This window comes from Aedes aegypti, chromosome 3 (genome assembly GCF_002204515.2).
Source record: "Aedes aegypti strain LVP_AGWG chromosome 3, AaegL5.0 Primary Assembly, whole genome shotgun sequence".
NCBI lineage: Eukaryota > Metazoa > Arthropoda > Insecta > Diptera > Culicidae > Aedes > Aedes aegypti.
The window spans coordinates 329,094,395-329,114,080 of NC_035109.1; the positions used below are offsets into that span (position 1 = coordinate 329,094,395).

General features: G+C 34.8%; 1 protein-coding gene across 3 annotated transcripts in view; it reads left to right on the forward strand.

Moving 5' to 3' along the window:
• The first annotated feature begins 1,604 nt into the window (after nt 1–1,604).
• Nucleotides 1,605–19,686, forward strand: part of LOC5574775 (RNA-binding protein fusilli) — a 267,224-nt gene continuing 249,142 nt past the window's right edge. The window contains exons 1-2 of one of the 3 annotated variants that reach the window (XM_021851398.1): nt 1,605–1,729; nt 1,800–2,703. The gene's annotated coding sequence lies outside the window, so the exon portion shown is untranslated. Of the gene's footprint in view, nt 2,704–19,686 lie in introns of all 3 variants that reach the window. The other 2 variants (XM_021851400.1, XM_021851401.1) reach the window with 2 other exon arrangements.

Genomic DNA, 19,686 nt, shown 5'->3' on the forward strand with positions numbered 1-19,686 from the left:
AATACAACCATAAATGCTTTAGTAGGGCTTAAAACTGCTTCACCAAGTATTGCATTAATTTGGTTGTTTGGCTACTTTAATTAGGCTTTATAAAGCTCTTGAAGATTAGCTTTGAAACAAAATCTGATAGCACACTATAGAGCAAACATAAAGTATTCATATATAGTTTCGTGGTTACTTGGGATAGTACCGTTTTGTTTTATATTACGGTCACTTAAGGCCTTATTGAAATATAAATCATCAGAAAGCATAAGAAATAAATCATTCTGTATGATTTCGCCACGTTATCGAGCCTTCAATACACTTAACTCTTGGATAGTTGGTGAAGAGTTTGATTCCGCGACATTAATATTTTTAAATAACTTATTCCGGACGGTTGCTCATATTCTGGACACTTTGATTCAAATCCAAGAAAGCTCATGAAAATCATAAATAGACAATTCAAATCATCAATTGAAATTGTTAAATCACTAAAGAGACGTCTGAGACAGTTGGGCATACTAAATTTGCATAGATCTATGGAAAATGCTCATTGAAACGAGCCTCAAAAATGAGAACTTTTGAGCGGTGAAAATTGAAACATTTCGTGTGAAATGTTTCCCATACAAGGTAGATTGTCCGGAATTTGAAGCTGTTCGTAATATGAATAAACATGGTATCTTATGCAGTAAATCGATCGCCATGAGCTGGTTGGTTTCTACCTTCCGCTGTGCTGAAGTAGCAATCACTTTCGCTGTACTGACCTTTGTGCCTGTATTTCCTACACCATTCAGGTGTTCATCGTAGTGTTGCTTCCACCTTTCGTTCACCTCACGCTCGTCCGTTAAGATGCTCTCATCATTATCCCGGCACATTTCAGCTTGCGGCATGAAGCCTTTGCAGGATGCGTTAATCTTATGATAGAACTTTCGCGTTGCTTGAGAACGGTATGGCAACTCCATCGCTTCCAGGCGGCGCTTTTTTGTCCCGGAATAGGCGGGTCTGTTGTTTCCGCTTTCATACATTTTATATATTTGTTACATATGGCTTGAATTCTCTCAATTTGGTTTCTAAAAGTTTGATTGTTATCCATGAGTCCTAGTTACCTAACTTCATCTGCCTGATTTATTTCCCTTTCATCGTGACCACATGTCTACTTGAAGGTTTCAAATAAAGAGCTTTTAGTTGATATAAAATATTATAAGTTGAGTTTTGCAAGCATTAATTTGGACAGACCGTTACACGTTTATAATTTAAACATTTTCTCCTACTTGATTTTGAATCCTCCTGATGTCCATCCCAGTATACCCCTGCATACCTTATTCTCGTTCCATCGGTTCCGCCGTATCATCGCATCGTCTCCTGTCCACCGGTCCAGCACACTGTCAGAGCACAGGTGAGAGTGTTTTGGCGTTGTTCGTTGGGTCGGATTGACGCAAGCCCGAATTGCTGTCCGATGGTTTGTGCAGCCGCGAATCAACAACATTGCCGTTGGCGTATTGGTGTCGTTACTTGCACAGGTATTGTATTTTTCTTACCTGTTGATGATGTTGATGGGCTCGCACTCGTAGGCATAGCAGCACACACAATCGCGAGTTGTCCAATCCGAAATATACCTACATAGAGACGGTACCAGGCAGCCGACGTCGTCAGTCTTGTGCCTGTTTCGTAGCGATTCTGACGCTTTCTTTGGTGTGTGCTTTTCGCCTTCAGAGTCAGCCCCCTTAACAACTCTACTACACCTGGAGAGGTAGTGTTTTATTTGCGAATTTGCTTTTTGGTTGGTTTACAAAACTTTTCACGGTTTGTTGCATTTGCAGTTTTGTTGTGCGATACTCTACGCCAGGGTCTCTGGTGTTGGCCTTTCTCACTATCGGTATTTTTGAGTGAAATCCTAATCGAATCAATCGCACAAGTGCCAACAGCAGCAGTAAAGTGACTTGCGCACCGTTTTAGTGGGCAGACTAAGAGCTTGCGCGAGCAGGACGGCATTAGAGGTGCTCCGATTTGGGAATTTAGTGAAATTCCAGTGCGCGTTCGCCAAAACGGGTCCAAGTGCGTATTGAACTGTGAATCGATTGAAGGAAGGAAGAGCTTTAAACAGGTGAAATATATTGTTAAAGTAATTTTACAAAGTTAAGAAAACTTAAGTTCACTTGAACACTGACAGTGCTTGGGTGTGCGAGTGCGAGTGAGAGGAAAGAAAAACTGCGCCAGACGGACGGTGATGATTACTATCTCGGGAGAAGTGTGTATGGTGAGACGAGTTTAAGCAATTTTTTTTATATCCATTCGCTGTTTTTGGAAATTGGAAAATCAAGTTTGCGCGAAGGAGACGACATACTCGAGCACGTTCCGTTATATTTTGATGAGTTGTTGCTGGTGAGCTGCACGGAACTGGGAAAGAGAAGTTGTCCCCCACGGGCTGGAGTGAGAACCGCGAAGAAAAGCTGTTTTTGTGTGACGAAACTTTGGGGCAAAATATTTTCGGTCGAAAAGAGGTGAATGATTTAATTTTGTGCAACTACCCCCAGTCGAGCTGCACTGAGAACATTCAAGTGACATATACGCGTTCGGTTGAGTAATTTACCCGGATGCAAAGCGAGAGAGGAGCATAAAGTCCCAAAATTCCGGTTCTTGTGGACATCTAGTGTGCAACAGGTTCCCCCTCCTTAACGACCACCGCGCCTCAACCAAGTAGGCTATCATCATCATCACCACAAGGTAAGTGACTAGGCTTAAGTTCGCAGTTGCATGTATTTTTGATACCATTGTATGCTTTAATATTCGCATTGTTGCGTGTGGAAACCGAGTGCGATTTTTTTTTTTGTTTTTGATAACTGCAACACTGGAGCTGGATCAATTGGAGGATTCCCTTCTTCAAGTGGACCCACTGGCTGCCAATATCGTGAGAGGTTCGGTTCAGTGACCTTCTCTTGTTGTGGACTGTGTTTTGGGTTTTCGCCGCATTGAATGCGAATTTTGGCTGGATAATTGTTGTGCCACTTTTTGAAGAAACTAAATTGCGCTCTTGGCTTTTGTTATGTGTGCATTTGGGGCTTTTTTCGTTTGTTTTCTTATATTTTTTATTTTAAGCACTGCGGCCCAACTGGGACAAAATTCGATCATTGTATTATGGATACTTCCATTTTGAGTGTTGATCTTCTTTTTTCTGATATAATGTCCCTACCAGAACAAAGTCTGTTTCTCATATTAGATTTATATAAACTCTTCCACAGTCTTAGCTGAGAGCTTTCTGTGTCAATGAATAATTTTCCTAGACTTGATAAAAAGTATAAATTAACAAGCTATCGAAAGAATTAATAAACAAATTACAATTTTTATATTTTTATTTTTTGGCAATAACAAACATACTCAATGTTCTGAAAAATCGAGGAGCTTTGCAGCCCGAAAAGAATCTGGATAGGCGGGATTTTTTTGTTTTTGAAAAGAAGCACATCTAATTCTATTGCTATATTTTTGTTTGCAAACTGTAAGTCAGGAGTTTGAGGCTTTTTCTGTTAATAGGGCTACTTTTTGAAATAAAATTGTTGCGCGGAGTACCTACCTGTTTTTCATCATTACTCTGTTTGAAATCTGGCTGTTTTACACGCTTAAATCGTCCCTATAATTTCTACAAAAATGTGGGCTTCGTGGCCGTGCGGTTAGTGTTACTAAGCATTTTAGCCGCATCGAGTCAAGGAGTGTGGGTTCGATTTCCGCTTCAGTCCGGAAAACTTTTCGTCAGGAACGTATTTCGACTGTGCCACTGGACGTTGCATGCTAGTCCGTTGTAAAGTGCAAGGCTGGTAGCGAGTCACTTTTTAGTGACTTGGTCACTTTTTTTAAGCCGGTCACTTCAAGGTCTCTTTTTTGAAGCCATTTCAACTAAAGTCACTTTTTTCGTCAAAAAGTCACTTTTTTCAACTATTTTGAGCTAAATTTTCGAGAGAAAATTATGAATCGACCTTTTCTCAATTTAGGTTAAGTTTTAAGTTAGGTCATCACCAGAACAACTTCATGTCAGTATCAAAATATTTTTACATGATTTTCTTGTGAAAAAAGTTAATATTTAATAGAGTTCCACGTAATTTGTAACAGTATAATAGTAAGTTATTATTAGTATGATGTAAGTTCATTGTTGTAAAACTAAAGGTTTAAATGTTTAGTATTTCTTTTGAATATCTCGTGCATTCTCATTTAGTAGGAATGTTTATATCTGGTGGTGGATCTTCTTCTTTCTGGCATTAACGTCCCCACTGGGACAGAGCCTGCTTCTCAGCTTAGTGTTCTTATGAGCACTTCCACAGTTATTAACTGAGAGCTTACTGTGCCAATGACCATTGTTGCATGTGTATATCGTGTGGCAGGTACGAAGATACTCTTATGCCCTGGGAAGTCGAGAAAATTTCCAATCCGAAAAGATCCTCGACCGGTGGGATTCGAACCCACGACCCTCAGCTTGGTCTTGCTGAATAGCTGCGCGTTTACCGCTACGGCTATCTGGGCCCCTTTAATTAGATGTTTAGATGTTTATCTTCGAACTATTATCGGCAACCAAATTTCAAACGCCAAATACACAGTATTTTTCTATAAAAACACACCAATGAAAACATTCAGATGATTCTTCGTTCTGTCAGCTACCCGCTGACGAGATTTCCGAGACGGATCAAAAAATTTCGCCAGAGATGTCATCAATTCAAATGAACAAGCCTCAAAATGCGACTGATTTGGAGCTGCCGAACAGATTCGCCTGCAGCTCTTATGGAAAAGTTGCCGAAGTGAATGAGGCTGCCGACAATAGTTACACTGACAAGAGTTGTTCGCAGCGTTGTGAAAACGTTTCCACAAAGATTTTATCAAGTCTGTCGGTGTTAGAGGATTGAGCAGCAGGCCGCATAGACCTGGGCTAGAGTATACTTCCTTTTTTCTTATGCATGTAGTTAAGCATTTATTCAGTAATGTATATTACCAATTGTTTATAGGAATAAATTTTGAAAAAATCTCATTCGCAGCTTTTCGAGAATGCTTTCAAAACATATTCATGAGTTAAGAAGAATTGTAATACAGAAATGCTTCAGAGAATTTATCGTATTCATAGAATCGCTTATGAAATCATAAAAGCATGCAAGATTCAAAGAAATGTGGGGAGTCAGATCCTCTGCTCATTTTTGATTCACTTTCTCAGGAATAAAATAAACCACTTACACACTCAGTGATAAGAATATTCGCAGTCTTCAAGTATTTTTGTTGCATAGTTTATGACAATTCGACCCAATGCCAAGTGAATAATGAAATTATCCAAGTAATTATGATTGAAATATTAGAAGCTAAATGCTAATAACTAATTTAACAGCATAACCCAGAAGAAGCCTCTCGTCTATATGCTAAATGTCCCTTCGGCCAAATGTATCTCCCAACAAACTTACTGATGGAAAATTTCACTCAGGCTTCAGTCAACCATTTGTTCTGTCTTGGTTTCAAGTAGTATTTCAATCATATTCATGGTTAATGGTCACATATTACATTTTCCGTATTCTTGAAGTGGTTACACAAAATAATGACATTATTTGGTAGAAGCGTTAACCCTTTCTTTCCCACATCTTTGTTCGACAATTTAGCAGTCAAAATGGCGTTTCTAAAAGAAGTGCTTAAACAGAAGCTGTTGCATATAGGCTAAATTATTCAAAATCATTATAAAATGTTTTGAATGGAAATCAAAAGTTAGTTGATTGTTTTTCAATAGTTGGACCATTGTGTCACTTATTTCGATGTTAGATAAGAAAAATGAGCGTATAAGTTTATTCCAATCATTATTGATCTAATCGTACTAATTCGATATATTCAGTTTTCTTCAAAAATATTTGGATCACCTGTGCTACCATGGGAAAGAGAGGGTTAAAGTAGAACCTAATAAAGCTAATTAGAAAGAATCCTTCTGTGAATAATACATTACATCGAACTTCATCTATACGTTTATATTTTTTTTCTCGTATCCGTGAACAGCAGACGTGAACTCGTCAACAAGCAAAGATACATCGTGAACTAGATCATGTTTATGTGAACGCGTTGCCTAGTTCATGGTGTATTTTTGACGTTTTCCTGAACTTTTTTTTGAGCGTGTAGACAAAATCTTAAATTCTTATCGACTTGAAGTCATGGAAAAGCTTTGAGACCTATACAATTTGCAATGAATTCAATTTTAGGATTTTTAGCATAATTTTTAGGATGTCATTCCAAGTAAAATCCAAGTAAAAGTAAAATTCCAAATTTGGTACTAAACTAGACCTACTACCTGCAGTAGATCATATTGGATATTCCCTTCTTCATTGTAAAACAGTGTAATAAAACTGAAATGAAACTGATTACGTTTTGACTTTCAAGACACTTTTAGTCACTTTTTCGAGTATTGAAAGTCACTATTTGGTCACTTATTTCTCAAATCTGGTCACTAAAATAACTTTTTGGGCATCACTTTTTGCTACCAGCCCTGATAGTGTGGTGCTTCCTTCAAAGGACACAATCGTCCACTGGAAGAATTTACGTGTAACTGTCTTATTATTAAATGCTGAATTAAAATTGGAGGTGGTTGTCGTATTCACAAGGGAGCACAACATTGTCGAGATAAAATCACTGAGTATTATATTTTCTTTTATTCCATTGCACAAACAAACCGTTCGAAATCACAAAATTAATAAAATTCTTATTTTAATCACTGTTTTAAACACACAGACATTTATTATAAGTATTAATTTAGTTGCACAACAAATCGCGTTACGTTTTTTTTAAATCACACCGCAAAGTACGCACAACAATTCGCGCAGAAAATCGCCAATAAACTGATCCGCTTCAACGCAGTTCTCTTCGTCGAACTCCCCAAGTCCATCCCGTCTGGAAAACCGCTTCCCATCTCTTTTTCATCTTCATGCTTCATCTCTCTCTCTCTCCTATTCGTAGCCATCATTCCATCGATTCCATCATCCCGGCTCAGCGCGAGCCCGCTTCCCGAAAGGAGACGAACATCTTCGTGTCTCGCCCGTTTCCACAACCTGGGATCACGATCGGCTCTCGAAAAATCTGTGCGAAGATAGAACACACTGAAAAAATAGCTAAATAATTTTGTTGTTATATTAAATTTTATTCAACTCATCTGATATACTTCGTCCATTATACTACATTCGCCTTCTCCTCTACTCATGAAACCCAAAATTATTTATTAATAAAATGTATACTGTTATGCAAACATGCATGGTTTGAAAACATATTGAAAGACCACAGTTATTTGTTTATTAAATTTTCCACTCTGTTCTCCTACAACAAACTTCTTATACTATGTTTACTACCTATTCTTAATTAACATCGAACTTTACATGCCCCACTTGAATTTTATGTTTAACTTCTGAATGAATAAATCTCCTTGGAGTCCTGCAGTGCTCTCTTTTGTATTATCGCATCGCCACCAAATCGAACAGCGCACAACTCACTCGTGACGTTATTCATCTCGCCGTATTTTGAAACCGGATTTTAGCATGGCGCTGCATTTTTATGATTCGTGGACCGAAAAACAAGTGATTTAAAAAATGTTTTGTCATGATTTCTACCGGAATCATAATATCATTCCTAACTTGACCACTCTATACATCTATGATTACTGTGCTTTTCCTACACTAAAAGAAATTATGTTAAAAACGTATAAAAAGTGGACTTCATATCGGTGCAAATAGCGTCGTAAGTTATTTGGACATCAACAAACAGAGAGGTTTAATATGAGTTATTTAATCATATGAGCCAGCCTTAATTATTATATAAACATGTTATCTTCTTTGACGTTGAACTTAAAAATTACTTATTTTTTTAACCCAATTCTCTTTAATACTAGGTAACTCTCATAACTCCATCAAATATATTTTAGCGAAGATAATTTTCAATCATATACATAATTTAATTTTGGCTGCAAAATTTGTTTTGTGCCTAACAGTTTGTCACAAAATCTATTTTAACTATTTATAACATACTTGCTGTCACAAGGCAAACTTCGACCATGATGTTATCATGACGGTGGAAACCAAACTTCCCTAAAATGTATCATGTTTTAATCTCATTAACCTTCTTTACGTGAAATCAAACTATACGAAATAGATCCAGTACAAATCTGATAAACCGCTCTAAAGCTATGCGTGAACAAATGTTTGGCGTCCATTGATGTATAAATAAATATTTAATTTTAAAGTGTTTCAAATTGTATCAACAAATCAGAACAAACAGTAAAATGTTGATGACCGTCTTAAATTTCTTTTCTAAAGTTCAACAAAACGCAAAAAAAACAAGCAAAAAACATTCGTGAGTTTATCAACTAACTTCCTTCTCAACAAAGTTAGTATATTCTGAGAAGTTTGTTATTTTTGTTTCATACTAGAAGTTGAGCAATACGCAAATATTGAGCAGCAAAACCTGAAAATATCCCACGAACTCATTGAATGACGAATTTACCAACTACAAACTAATTTACGAACCAAGTCAGTCCCTTTCGGGACGATGCAGCACAGTTGTGCTGGACATACTTTTTTGAAATGGCTCGTTCTGGCTCTGTTTCAGATGAACATAAAAAGTACAATTCATTTTGTAGCATTACCTCCTTGCAAGAAAAAAAAAAATGATCATAAAGATGAAAAATCGTCTGTCCCGAAAGAGTTAAACAACAATTATCGCAAAATAATTTTTTTCGCAAATTCATGTCTCAATTTGTCAAACAAACACACTGTGTCTTCTGATTGCAAGTTTCCAAAGACTATGTTTCAGACATACCAGCAAATCTGGTTTATGCCAGTAAAGGGCAAACATTCATTAATGAACAATACCGATTCTTGGATATTTTAAAGACCTTGCTGATAATTGGGTCTAAAAATTTCTAATGAATTCTTGTTTTTATTTAATAATACGAAAGAGCATGTTCTTTCAACTACTTAAGTATTTTTTTCAGTTCAAAGAACGACTATAACATATTTAAACTTTAATTTTAAAAATAGTGTCAAATATGAATCTTCACACTTTTGATCATGTTTGACGGTCACTTTGTCGACAAAAATGCCACATGGGTTTTAGTTTTAACACTGGGGTTGTTCCTATTTGATATATCGGAAGAGACACGGAAAACAAATTAATCCAAATTTTGAGTTTAAGCCAAGGAATGTGACAAAATCTGAAAAAAAAAACTTAAAAAAATGTTTTTTGGACTTAAACAAACGAAAACATTTAAAAATTCTGTAAATATGTGTTATTTGCCTTAAGCGTTTGGTATTAAAATTGAGACAGGGTTTTAGGACCATATTTCCCTTAAATCTAGATAAGCAGTCTCCAGAATGCTCCAATATACAAAAAATAAGGAACTTTTCTTTTAATCTTGTTTTTGAACTTGCAAAACATATGTTTTTTTCTTCCGGATAACAATAATTGATTTGAATAACAACTTGTCATCTTAAAACAAATTGAAAAATTATCATGTTCTAACACACAACACATTTGGTAATTTCGATCATTCCTCAAATTTACATGTTATTTATCTCAAAACAATCACTGGTTTTGATTGCTTCTTATGGTTGGAGCTCCGAAAATTCACCAAGTAACAAAACCTTCGAAACAAACGAAGTTTGCACGAACCTCCTTCCAATACTAAAATTTACATTTTCTTTTTTACATAATGTTTATTTATTTTGTTCTCCCTTACACAGTTTTCACTGAGCTCATAGAGCTGATATAATTTCATGAAATTACGAATTTATACATAACTAACCAACAATAATGGATTTTTTTGCATATGTAAATGAATCTTACTAATCATTTTACTTAAATCGATCCTTCTCAAGAAAAATCTATTGCACATTTCATTTGTTTTTTTTTTAGTCTATAAACTTACAATATTTATGTTCTTTCTTCCGAAAACTAATAGCTGATTTGGAATCCAAAAGATTGGTCGAGTAACAAAATCAAATGAAACAGTAAAATTATCAAATCAAAGAAGTTGTCTTGTTCTATCACTCAAAACATTCGCTGATTTGGATCACTTCCCATATTAACATATTGTCTACCCTAAAAACAATCACAGCTTGTTTTCAATCAGTTCTCAAATGTTATATATAGATTCGCACCGATCCCACCTGTTCTAGTACTGCAATTGAGTGCTACAATTATATAATACAATTATGCTACAATTACAATGCTACAATGCTACATTTATGCTACAGAAATTCAACGGAAATCACGAACCTGTCTTTATTGTTTTTGATCACTTCTTATGGATTGAGCTTGCAAGGCATCAAACAGATCCATCAAGTAGCAAAACCAAAAAACTTCCGAAACAAAATGACGTTTCACGTATTTCTTTTCCATAATGATCACTTTTCAAATATACATGTTTTTCTTCACATAATATTGACTGGTTTTGTTCTTCCTTACATAATATTCTTTAATTTATTTTGTCACATCTCATCGATGGAGCTTACCAGGCTCTAAATGATTCATCGAGTAAAAATAAACATAAAACTTCAGAGAATTTCCTACACTAATCAAATTGTCCTGTTTTTTCATTCAAAACATTCACTAACTTTTATCATCCTTAAGAGATTTTTTTTGCGATTCCTTATTTTAAATTTATTGTTTGTTCTGATCATTGTAAGATCCTAATCTCAAAACAATCGCTGATTTATTCACTCATGCTTGGATGTAGCTTATCAGGCTTCAAAAGATCCGTAAGGTAACAACACCCCAATCAATTTACAATCATCTTCCTTAACAAAGCCATTTACATATTTTTTTTTCATATACTATTGCTGACTGTGAGCAAATTTAAAATTTGTAAGTTCATCATCCTTAACAATCGCTGGTTTGATAACTTGCCAGGCTTTAAGAGGTCCATCGAGCAACAGAACCAAAAAAAAACAGTATCCTTCCCAAACCCACGTAATTTACCTGTTCTTCCTTGCAAACACTCACTGATATTGATCACTTTTCAAATTTACATGTTCTTTTTCTCATAACATTCGTTGTTTCGTCACTTTACATGGGTGAAGCTTATCAGGCTTGAAAATATCCGTCGGATGACGATCCAGAAAATTCCAATTTAGCTCCTAACGAAATACCTAATCCATTTTACGAAACAATAACCTGTTGATTTTGCTGTTATTTCCACGCGTTACGACACCGCCTCCAGTCAAAACTCCATTCATAAAATGTGAGTTTTTCTTGAACATCTCGTAAAATGGATTTTTGTCGAGTTTCTGCACTGAAAACATGAACTGATTTTGATTATCTCTCAAATTAATTCTTCTCATAAAATATGCTGATTATTGTCACTTTTTTAATGATGAAGCTTTCCAGGATACAAAAGGTCCGTCAAGTAACAAACCAGAAAATTTTCAATCAACTTCCTAAACAAAAGAAATTTGTATGTTTTTCGTCTAAACTATCGCTGATTTTGATTAAAATGTTCGTCCTTACGAAAACCCAATTGTTGGTTTGATCACTTTCCATAAATTGAACTTGATTCAGATATAAAAGATCCGTCGAATACGCAAACCAGAAACAAAATGACTATAAACATTCGTCGATATTGATCATTTCTCATTATCCAATCTTGATCACTTCATGTGGATTGATATTAAATACCAACTTGAAATAAATTGGTTTGTTTCGAAACTTGAAACTATCGTTAGATTAATCAATCTTCAGCTTCCCAGGCGTCAAAAAAAGACCCTTCGAGTAAATCAGAAGAATTCAATAGGCTTCGCAAATTAATGGAATTAACCTCAATTCTTGACTTATTTTGTTCTTCCTCTCACAATGTTCACTGATCTCAATTATTTCTCATATATCAAGCTTATCAGGCTTCAAAAGATCCACCTGGAAATTTCAGATAACTTCCTAAGCTAACGAAATTGTCCTGTTCTTGCATTGTAAACATCCACAGATTTTGATCATTTCTCAAATTTTCAGCGTTTCATAAAATTCTTTAATTTTTATTGTTTCTTATACACGGAGTTCATCAAGCTCCAAAAATATTGAGTTTAGTAACAAAATCAGAAAATTGTTTATCGATGTCCTACTTGAAAAAAGTGTATGTTTTGCTTCTAACAAACGCTGATTTTTATTGCATCTTATGGTTGGAGTTTGTCAGACTCCAAACAAACCGATAACATATTATGACGACTGACCAATCAAGAAAAACAACTCAGCTCCAATATAACCAAACTTTTTAATGTTCTTCCTTCCGCGATCAACAATAATTATTTTAATCACTTCCCTGCAGAAAATAGACTGTTCAAAAAATATAATCAACTGTCATTTTCCCTGTTCAAAATAATCACTTGTTTCAATTAAGTTCATGGATGGAGCTTGTCACACGTTAAAACGATCCGTTATGCAAAATAAAAAGTTCTATCGTAATAGCATAACAAATGTGTCTACATTTTGGTTCTTCTGGCCAGTTCATGTGTTTTTCTCAACAAATCACAATCAACATCAATCATTTTGCAATATATCTGTAACTAAATTATATGAAACCTAACTAAAAACTATAAATGTTAGTCAAAGTTCTATTCAATAGACCACTGCAACATTTCAATTAAAGATATATTAAATCTTCAATCAAGCTCTTAAACATTGGTTGCAATCGACTATACCTTACTGTACCTGTAATTGTTTTCTTGATTGTTTCTTTTAAAAATTAATTCGTTTTCAATTATTCTCCATGCTTATCTTGTCTCACACTTCAACTTATGTTTTATTTAATTTTCTTTTAATCCCATGCCAAAGCTGTAACTAGTAGCCCACACGCTATCATTTTTTTTCATATTATCATTTTTCTTTCTACTATCATAGGATCCCACTCGTCCTATATATAGCATAGAGTAGTAGCCCACCCGCTCTACTCTTCATTTGAATACAGGTACCCACTCGTCCTGTTTTGATCGTGGAATAGTAGCCCACTCGCTCTACTCTCAAATTAATTTCATTTTCTCTTCATTCTTTCACATGCAGGTACCCACTCGTCCTGCACATGGAGTAGTAGCCCACTCGCTCTACTCTGTTTTGTTTTTTTTTTGTTTCGTGTCTTCTTCTAACATGCAGGTACCCACCCGTCCTGCAAATCTCTACACACTTTGGCATGAAAATAATCTCAATTTTCGATTTAACGTTTTCTTTCAAAACATCGCATTCCTCATACAATTTCTACTTACATTCCATCGGTGAAGAACAATAAACTCAAAATACCCGTTCTTAACATCAACCCAGAATAACCTACCACACAACATTGTCGAGATAAAATCACTGAGTATTATATTTTCTTTTATTCCATTGCACAAACAAACCGTTCGAAATCACAAAATTAATAAAATTCTTATTTTAATCACTGTTTTAAACACACAGACATTTATTATAAGTATTAATTTAGTTGCACAACAAATCGCGTTACGTTTTTTTTAAATCACACCGCAAAGTACGCACAACAATTCGCGCAGAAAATCGCCAATAAACTGATCCGCTTCAACGCAGTTCTCTTCGTCGAACTCCCCAAGTCCATCCCGTCTGGAAAACCGCTTCCCATCTCTTTTTCATCTTCATGCTTCATCTCTCTCTCTCTCTCCTATTCGTAGCCATCATTCCATCGATTCCATCATCCCGGCTCAGCGCGAGCCCGCTTCCCGAAAGGAGACGAACATCTTCGTGTCTCGCCCGTTTCCACAACCTGGGATCACGATCGGCTCTCGAAAAATCTGTGCGAAGATAGAACACACTGAAAAAATAGCTAAATAATTTTGTTGTTATATTAAATTTTATTCAACTCATCTGATATACTTCGTCCATTATACTACAGTGGTCAATCTTTTATTAATTTTGATTTCATTTCAATATTTCAATTTTAATCAAAAAAGAATTGGTTTTATTTGAGTGAGCAAGCATTTTCATTACAGGCTTAAATTGTGACAATTAGGCATCAAAAAAAGAACGACAGTCTGCTCTCCTACAAGACGCTGCCACCAACTTTCCTCACACGGAAATTTCGCAGCAGTTCCTCATGGGGTTTTTATATGTCACTTAGGCATACTATAAGCTTATTACCTACTAGATATAGGACAGTAGTTGAGAAATCGCGGTGAGGGTAGCTGCGTCTAATAGAAGACCTAACTGTATACTTGTTTTTTTCGTCGAAGATTTCTACATTTGTGATTTGAAAACGGCACAATTACTTTGGTTAGCAAATTCTCCTACTTTTAGTTTTTAGTTCTGATAAAGGATCGAGTTTCTGTAACGAAATATATCTTTTTTAAGCTTCTAAGAATGTGTTTTGATGAGTTAATCACAAGCTAAACACTTACGGAAATATTCTTAATTTTGATGAAATTCGTGAAACATTTGTAATTTTATATCATGGTGTCGAAATTTCGACTAGGGTAATTTGCCCATTATTGCGGTATTCCCTATTATTGCGGTATAAGAATTAAACCCTCATTATTAATCGAAAACTCTATTTTCTATGGATATTATTGATGATGATGAAAGCTTATAGTATTCCCAAGCTCAACCAGATGAATGCTACAAAAATTAAACGATTTTGATCGTTGGAAGAACAGTTTCAAATGATGCATCAAGAAAAGCCTATATTTTTTAACCAGCCTCTCTATATACGGGCGGGTTTTCATAAGCTTAAATTTTTAAGTTTAAAACCAAAACAATTATATGTAGCGCGTATATCAGTTCAGTATGGATGTAGTTACATGATAGATATTGAATTTTGAATAAAAGTTCTATATTTTTGAGAAAAAGCATATACCGCAATAATAGGACAATGAAAATAGCTTTTTGCCTATTATTGCGGTATCTGCAAATCTCATTCAAAAATTGGATATTTCAATAGTAATTTTAAATGTAATTGCTGGAAACATTAATTATATTATTAGGATACTAATTAGGGACATAATTTTGAGTTATCCATACATTTATTTAGTCAAACAAAATGTTTATGTTTATTTTTACCCTGTAATTCCTCTTATTTACAAATATTTTGCAAATTAACACAATGTTTTACCAAAAAATCACGTAAACTGACTGAAAATCGGAACACATGCCAAAAATACGTTGAAAAACTAAGATATAAGACGATCGCAAGGAAGCAAACCTTTAGACTTGTGTTGCTAGTGGAAAATATTTCTAAAACATCAAAATTATAGGTTATACTTAGGTCAACAAATTAATTTCTTATATAGCGATTAGTGGTCTCAGATGGAAGAACCTTGTCTATTCACATTAACATTGTCCACTTACGACGAAAGAAGAGACGAAACCGACAGTAAATCATTCGATTCTGTTGATTTGTTTTCGAATCGTGACATAAAGTAATGCATTAGTTTTCCTCATAGATATGTCAAAAGTTACACAAACTGACAGTACCGTGCAGTGTCATTAACATAGAGGGAGCATAATTTCAATGCTCGAACATTGCGTGGTATTGAATGTATATTGAATGTAATTAAATCTATGATTTTTGGTATACCGCAATAATAGGACGGCACTACCGCAATAATAGGACAAAATACCGCAATAATAGGACAGAGGAAGAGCTTCAGATTTATGTCAAAGAAATGTATGTATGATTCCAAATATTACTTTTTTACTTCACTATACTCCAGATAAAGGATTGTTTTAACACTTATCATTGCAAAATACTATAATATTTAGATTTTGGACACTGCAATACGATTTTAATTTCAACACCGTGCTTAAGTCCTCCATAATAGGACGGATACCCTATCATCGAAGTTACATCTGATTGTTGTTGATGAGGATAAGTATTCCGATAAAACTATCACCTCCTGAAAGTTCCTGCTAAATCTTTTTCTCAAAAATGTTCAAGAAATAATTTAATAAAAATTGTTTCAGAAACATAGTGGGTACACTGAAGGGGTTTTTGTCTAAGCTAAAAAATCTTCATGCTTCTTCTTTCTGGCGTTACGTCCCAACTGGGACAAAGCCTGCTTCTCAGATTAGTGTTCTTATGAGCACTTCCACAGTTATTAACTAAGAGCTTTCTTTGCCGATTGACCATTTTTGCATGTGTATATCGTGTGGCAGGTACGAATATACTCTATGCCCTGGGAATCGAGAAAATTCTTCATGCATTCTCCCTTGAACTCGACCACTACACCCAAAATTGTTATAAAATTATTTAATTTTTAAGGAATTACTTCAATAATTATCTTCTTTTACTCCTTGTTAAATAAATTCTATTAATTTTCTTCAGTATGTCTCGAAATATTCGCTCACAATTACTTAAATTTTTATTGAGATTGTGCCTACAATAACTTCATAAGCTCATTAAAAGATTCAAAAATACGTTTTGTTAAAGCTTTCTTAGGATATTCTTCATAAAGTTTGACCTAAGACTCATAAAAATCTATGTTTCTATCATTGCTCGAAAAACTGTTTTAAAGATTCCGTCAGAAATTCATCCAATTTCCCTTCTAAGTTCTTTGTTTGAGAATTTCCATGCTCTATCGAAGGATTCGCAATCATCTTAGGGTCCATTCACAAATTTCATAACGCTGTAGGGGGTGGGTGGGTGTCTTTGAGATGTTACATCTCATATAAAATTTGAAAAGTATTCATACAAAAAGCGTTACGAAGGGGTGGGTGGGTGTCAAAATGACCATTTTTGGCGTTATGAAATATGTGAATGTACCCTTACGAGATTTCCAGCTATTTGACCGGGAATTTCACCAAAAACATTTTGAAGCATTTAATCATCCCATAGGTATGGGAATAATTTCTGAGATTTAAGCACGACTTCATGTAATGTAATTTATGAATACTTTTTACCTAAGAACAAACCAAAAAATAATCTATGGAAACTAATTTCTAGGTTTTCATACTATAACAAATATTTTTACATATATTCCAGATCAAATCCTTGAAAAAATGTTCAAAACGCCTCTGGATGAGTTTTAACATAATGTTTAGGAAAATTTGTGTGGAAATCTCCGGATGAAACACGTTTTAAATTATGCTTAAAAGAATTCCAAGAAGAGCTTCGAGGCAATTTTTCTGCTATTTCGAAGGAGTTTCTACAAAAATTAGAGGAATTTCAATATGAATTACGGTGTTCTGGGAGAAATTCTGAGATAATTCAACGATCATGTATAACTAGGAAACAACTAGGTTGATTCCGTTTGTCTTACTGGCCAGAGCAAAATTGCCGATCAAAGGAACCACAACGAACCGAATCTTCAAAATTTTTCCAATAGGTATATCTCCAAGACTTTAAGGGGGCAGGATCCGTCATCAATTTCGGAATTTTCAAAAGCAGTTTTTTCCTTCAAAATCAAGAAAATTTACTGGAAAATGTGTTCACAGTATTCAATTCTCCAACCGCAACACAGTGAACACATTTTCGTCGAATAATTTTCAGTTTTGAACAGAAAAACTGCTTCTGAAGTTTCGATGATGACGATGATTACGATGATGGAGCGTTGATCGTTAAGGGGTAGGATCCGTCATCGTAATCATTGTCATCATCATCAAAACTTCAAAAGCAGTTTTTCTGTTCAGAATTGAAAATTATCTGATAAAAGTGTGTTAACTGTGTTTCTGGTGGAGAATAGAATACAGCGAACACATTTTCATGTAAATTTTCTTGATTTTGATCGAAAAAACTGCTTTCGAAAATTCTGAAATCAATGACGGATTCTGCCCCCTTAATTATACCCGTCACTCAACACTGAAACAAGACGCGTTTAGGACTTCACTTTACTTGCTATGCAAACATAAGGTGGATATCTTGCATAGTTTTATGTTTCATGCAAAAAGGGTGCAGAGATAGTGTATACCGTAATCCTGGGTAACATTGATCGGTATGATCCTTCTCGTAAAATGTTCGAATCATCATTTATTGATGAAATATTTTCAAACCATGAATGGTGCCTCTACCTCCTACATTCATAAGCTAATGAAAATTGACGTTTTTGCAAATATTGCGTTTCATTCATGCGTAAGTTTGTCAACATTTTGTATCAATGATTTTTATCTGTATGGATTACACTACCGAAGATTCATGTCTCACACAAGTTCTGCAAATGGTATGAGCAATGAAAATGTGATTGTTAATAGAAATGGCATCGTCGAAAACGATTCCGTTGTCAAATCTTTCATAATTGTATTCAATTAAGCAACATTAACGAACTACTATTAAGAATTCAGAATTTCCTTAGGAAATTGCCTACCTTTAGGCGTATTACACGGTTCAAAGTGATTTTATTTTTGAAATAACTCAAAATGTAAATGACTTGTAAGAGTTTGGTCTTCATATTCGGTTTCAGGGGCCATGATTTAAGTAAGCAACGACCTTTTCAATATTACCGAACGTTGTTTACATGGGTGATCAATGTTACCCTATATCAGCTAAATCAAAAAATCACTTAGGGTACATTCACAAATTTCATAACGCCAAAAATGGTCATTTTGACACCCACCCACCCCTTCATAACGCTTTTTGTATGAATACTTTTAAAATTTTGTCTGAGATGTAACATCTCAAAGACACCCACCCATCCCCTACAGCGTTATGAAATTTGTGAATGAACCCTTAAAACATTTAAATATACTTAAATTTTTTGAAAACTAAAATGCAGTATATGGCCAAGAGCGATGGGTGCCAGTACTTGTTTTAAAAATATAAAACCTGCGACATTTGCATTTTCAAATGAAAAATTTATGAAATATCTCAAAAACTGATCAATGTTACCCCGGATTACGGTACCGTGAAATCGGGTGTTATTGATCAGAAGGGTGAAATTGATCATCGTATCACACGGTTTTATTTATTCGTAATGGAACACAAATATCAATGTAAGCTGCAGTAAGTGAACGTTGTTTGTCGTAACTATTGTCGAATTGTGTGTTGTGAAGTTTTTTGCGTTAGAGAATGTTTATTACTATGAAAATAATGTAAAATTTCAAAATCATGCACGATGAAGTATTGACAAACACCTATGAACTTCTATTTCTAAGCAAGGATTTGAACATGGTATTAACCTGAAAGTTTGTGAGGATGCTTGAGATATACCCCAAACCAGATTTCATCACCAAAACTCGTACCAATTAGCTCAAATGGTTGAAATAATTGAATTTCTGTTAGATATAATTCTTGAAATTTAACTATTCGTTATTTATATAAATATTACATTGTTAAGAATTTGACAAACATATTCGGATTCAGGGAGCTCAAATTTATCATGTAGAGTTGTTTTGAAAACTAACAATAATGGCATTGACAAGTGATCAATTTCACCCCGAAATGAGATCCCCTGATTTTTTATTTTAGATATATTTTTTAACACTAAAATGACGTTTGTTAGAAAATTTCGGTACATGAGTCGATGAGGCTCACCTTCGTACTTGTTTTCCTGCATTTAGTTGTTTTGCTTTGTTAACATTATAAAAAACAGACTTGAAAAAACGTGAAAAATGATCAATTTCACCCGAAATCACGGTAATGATCTTTTTGGCCAAAATCATTATATAAATGTGAAGAATCGATATTTTACCCCTGATAAAAAAAAACCTGGCTTCCTTCATGTCCATCGCCGCCTTAAAAGTCCGTGTAAGTTCTTGACGCGGTTCACGAACAATTATTAACACGTCAAAATTAAAAAAAAACAG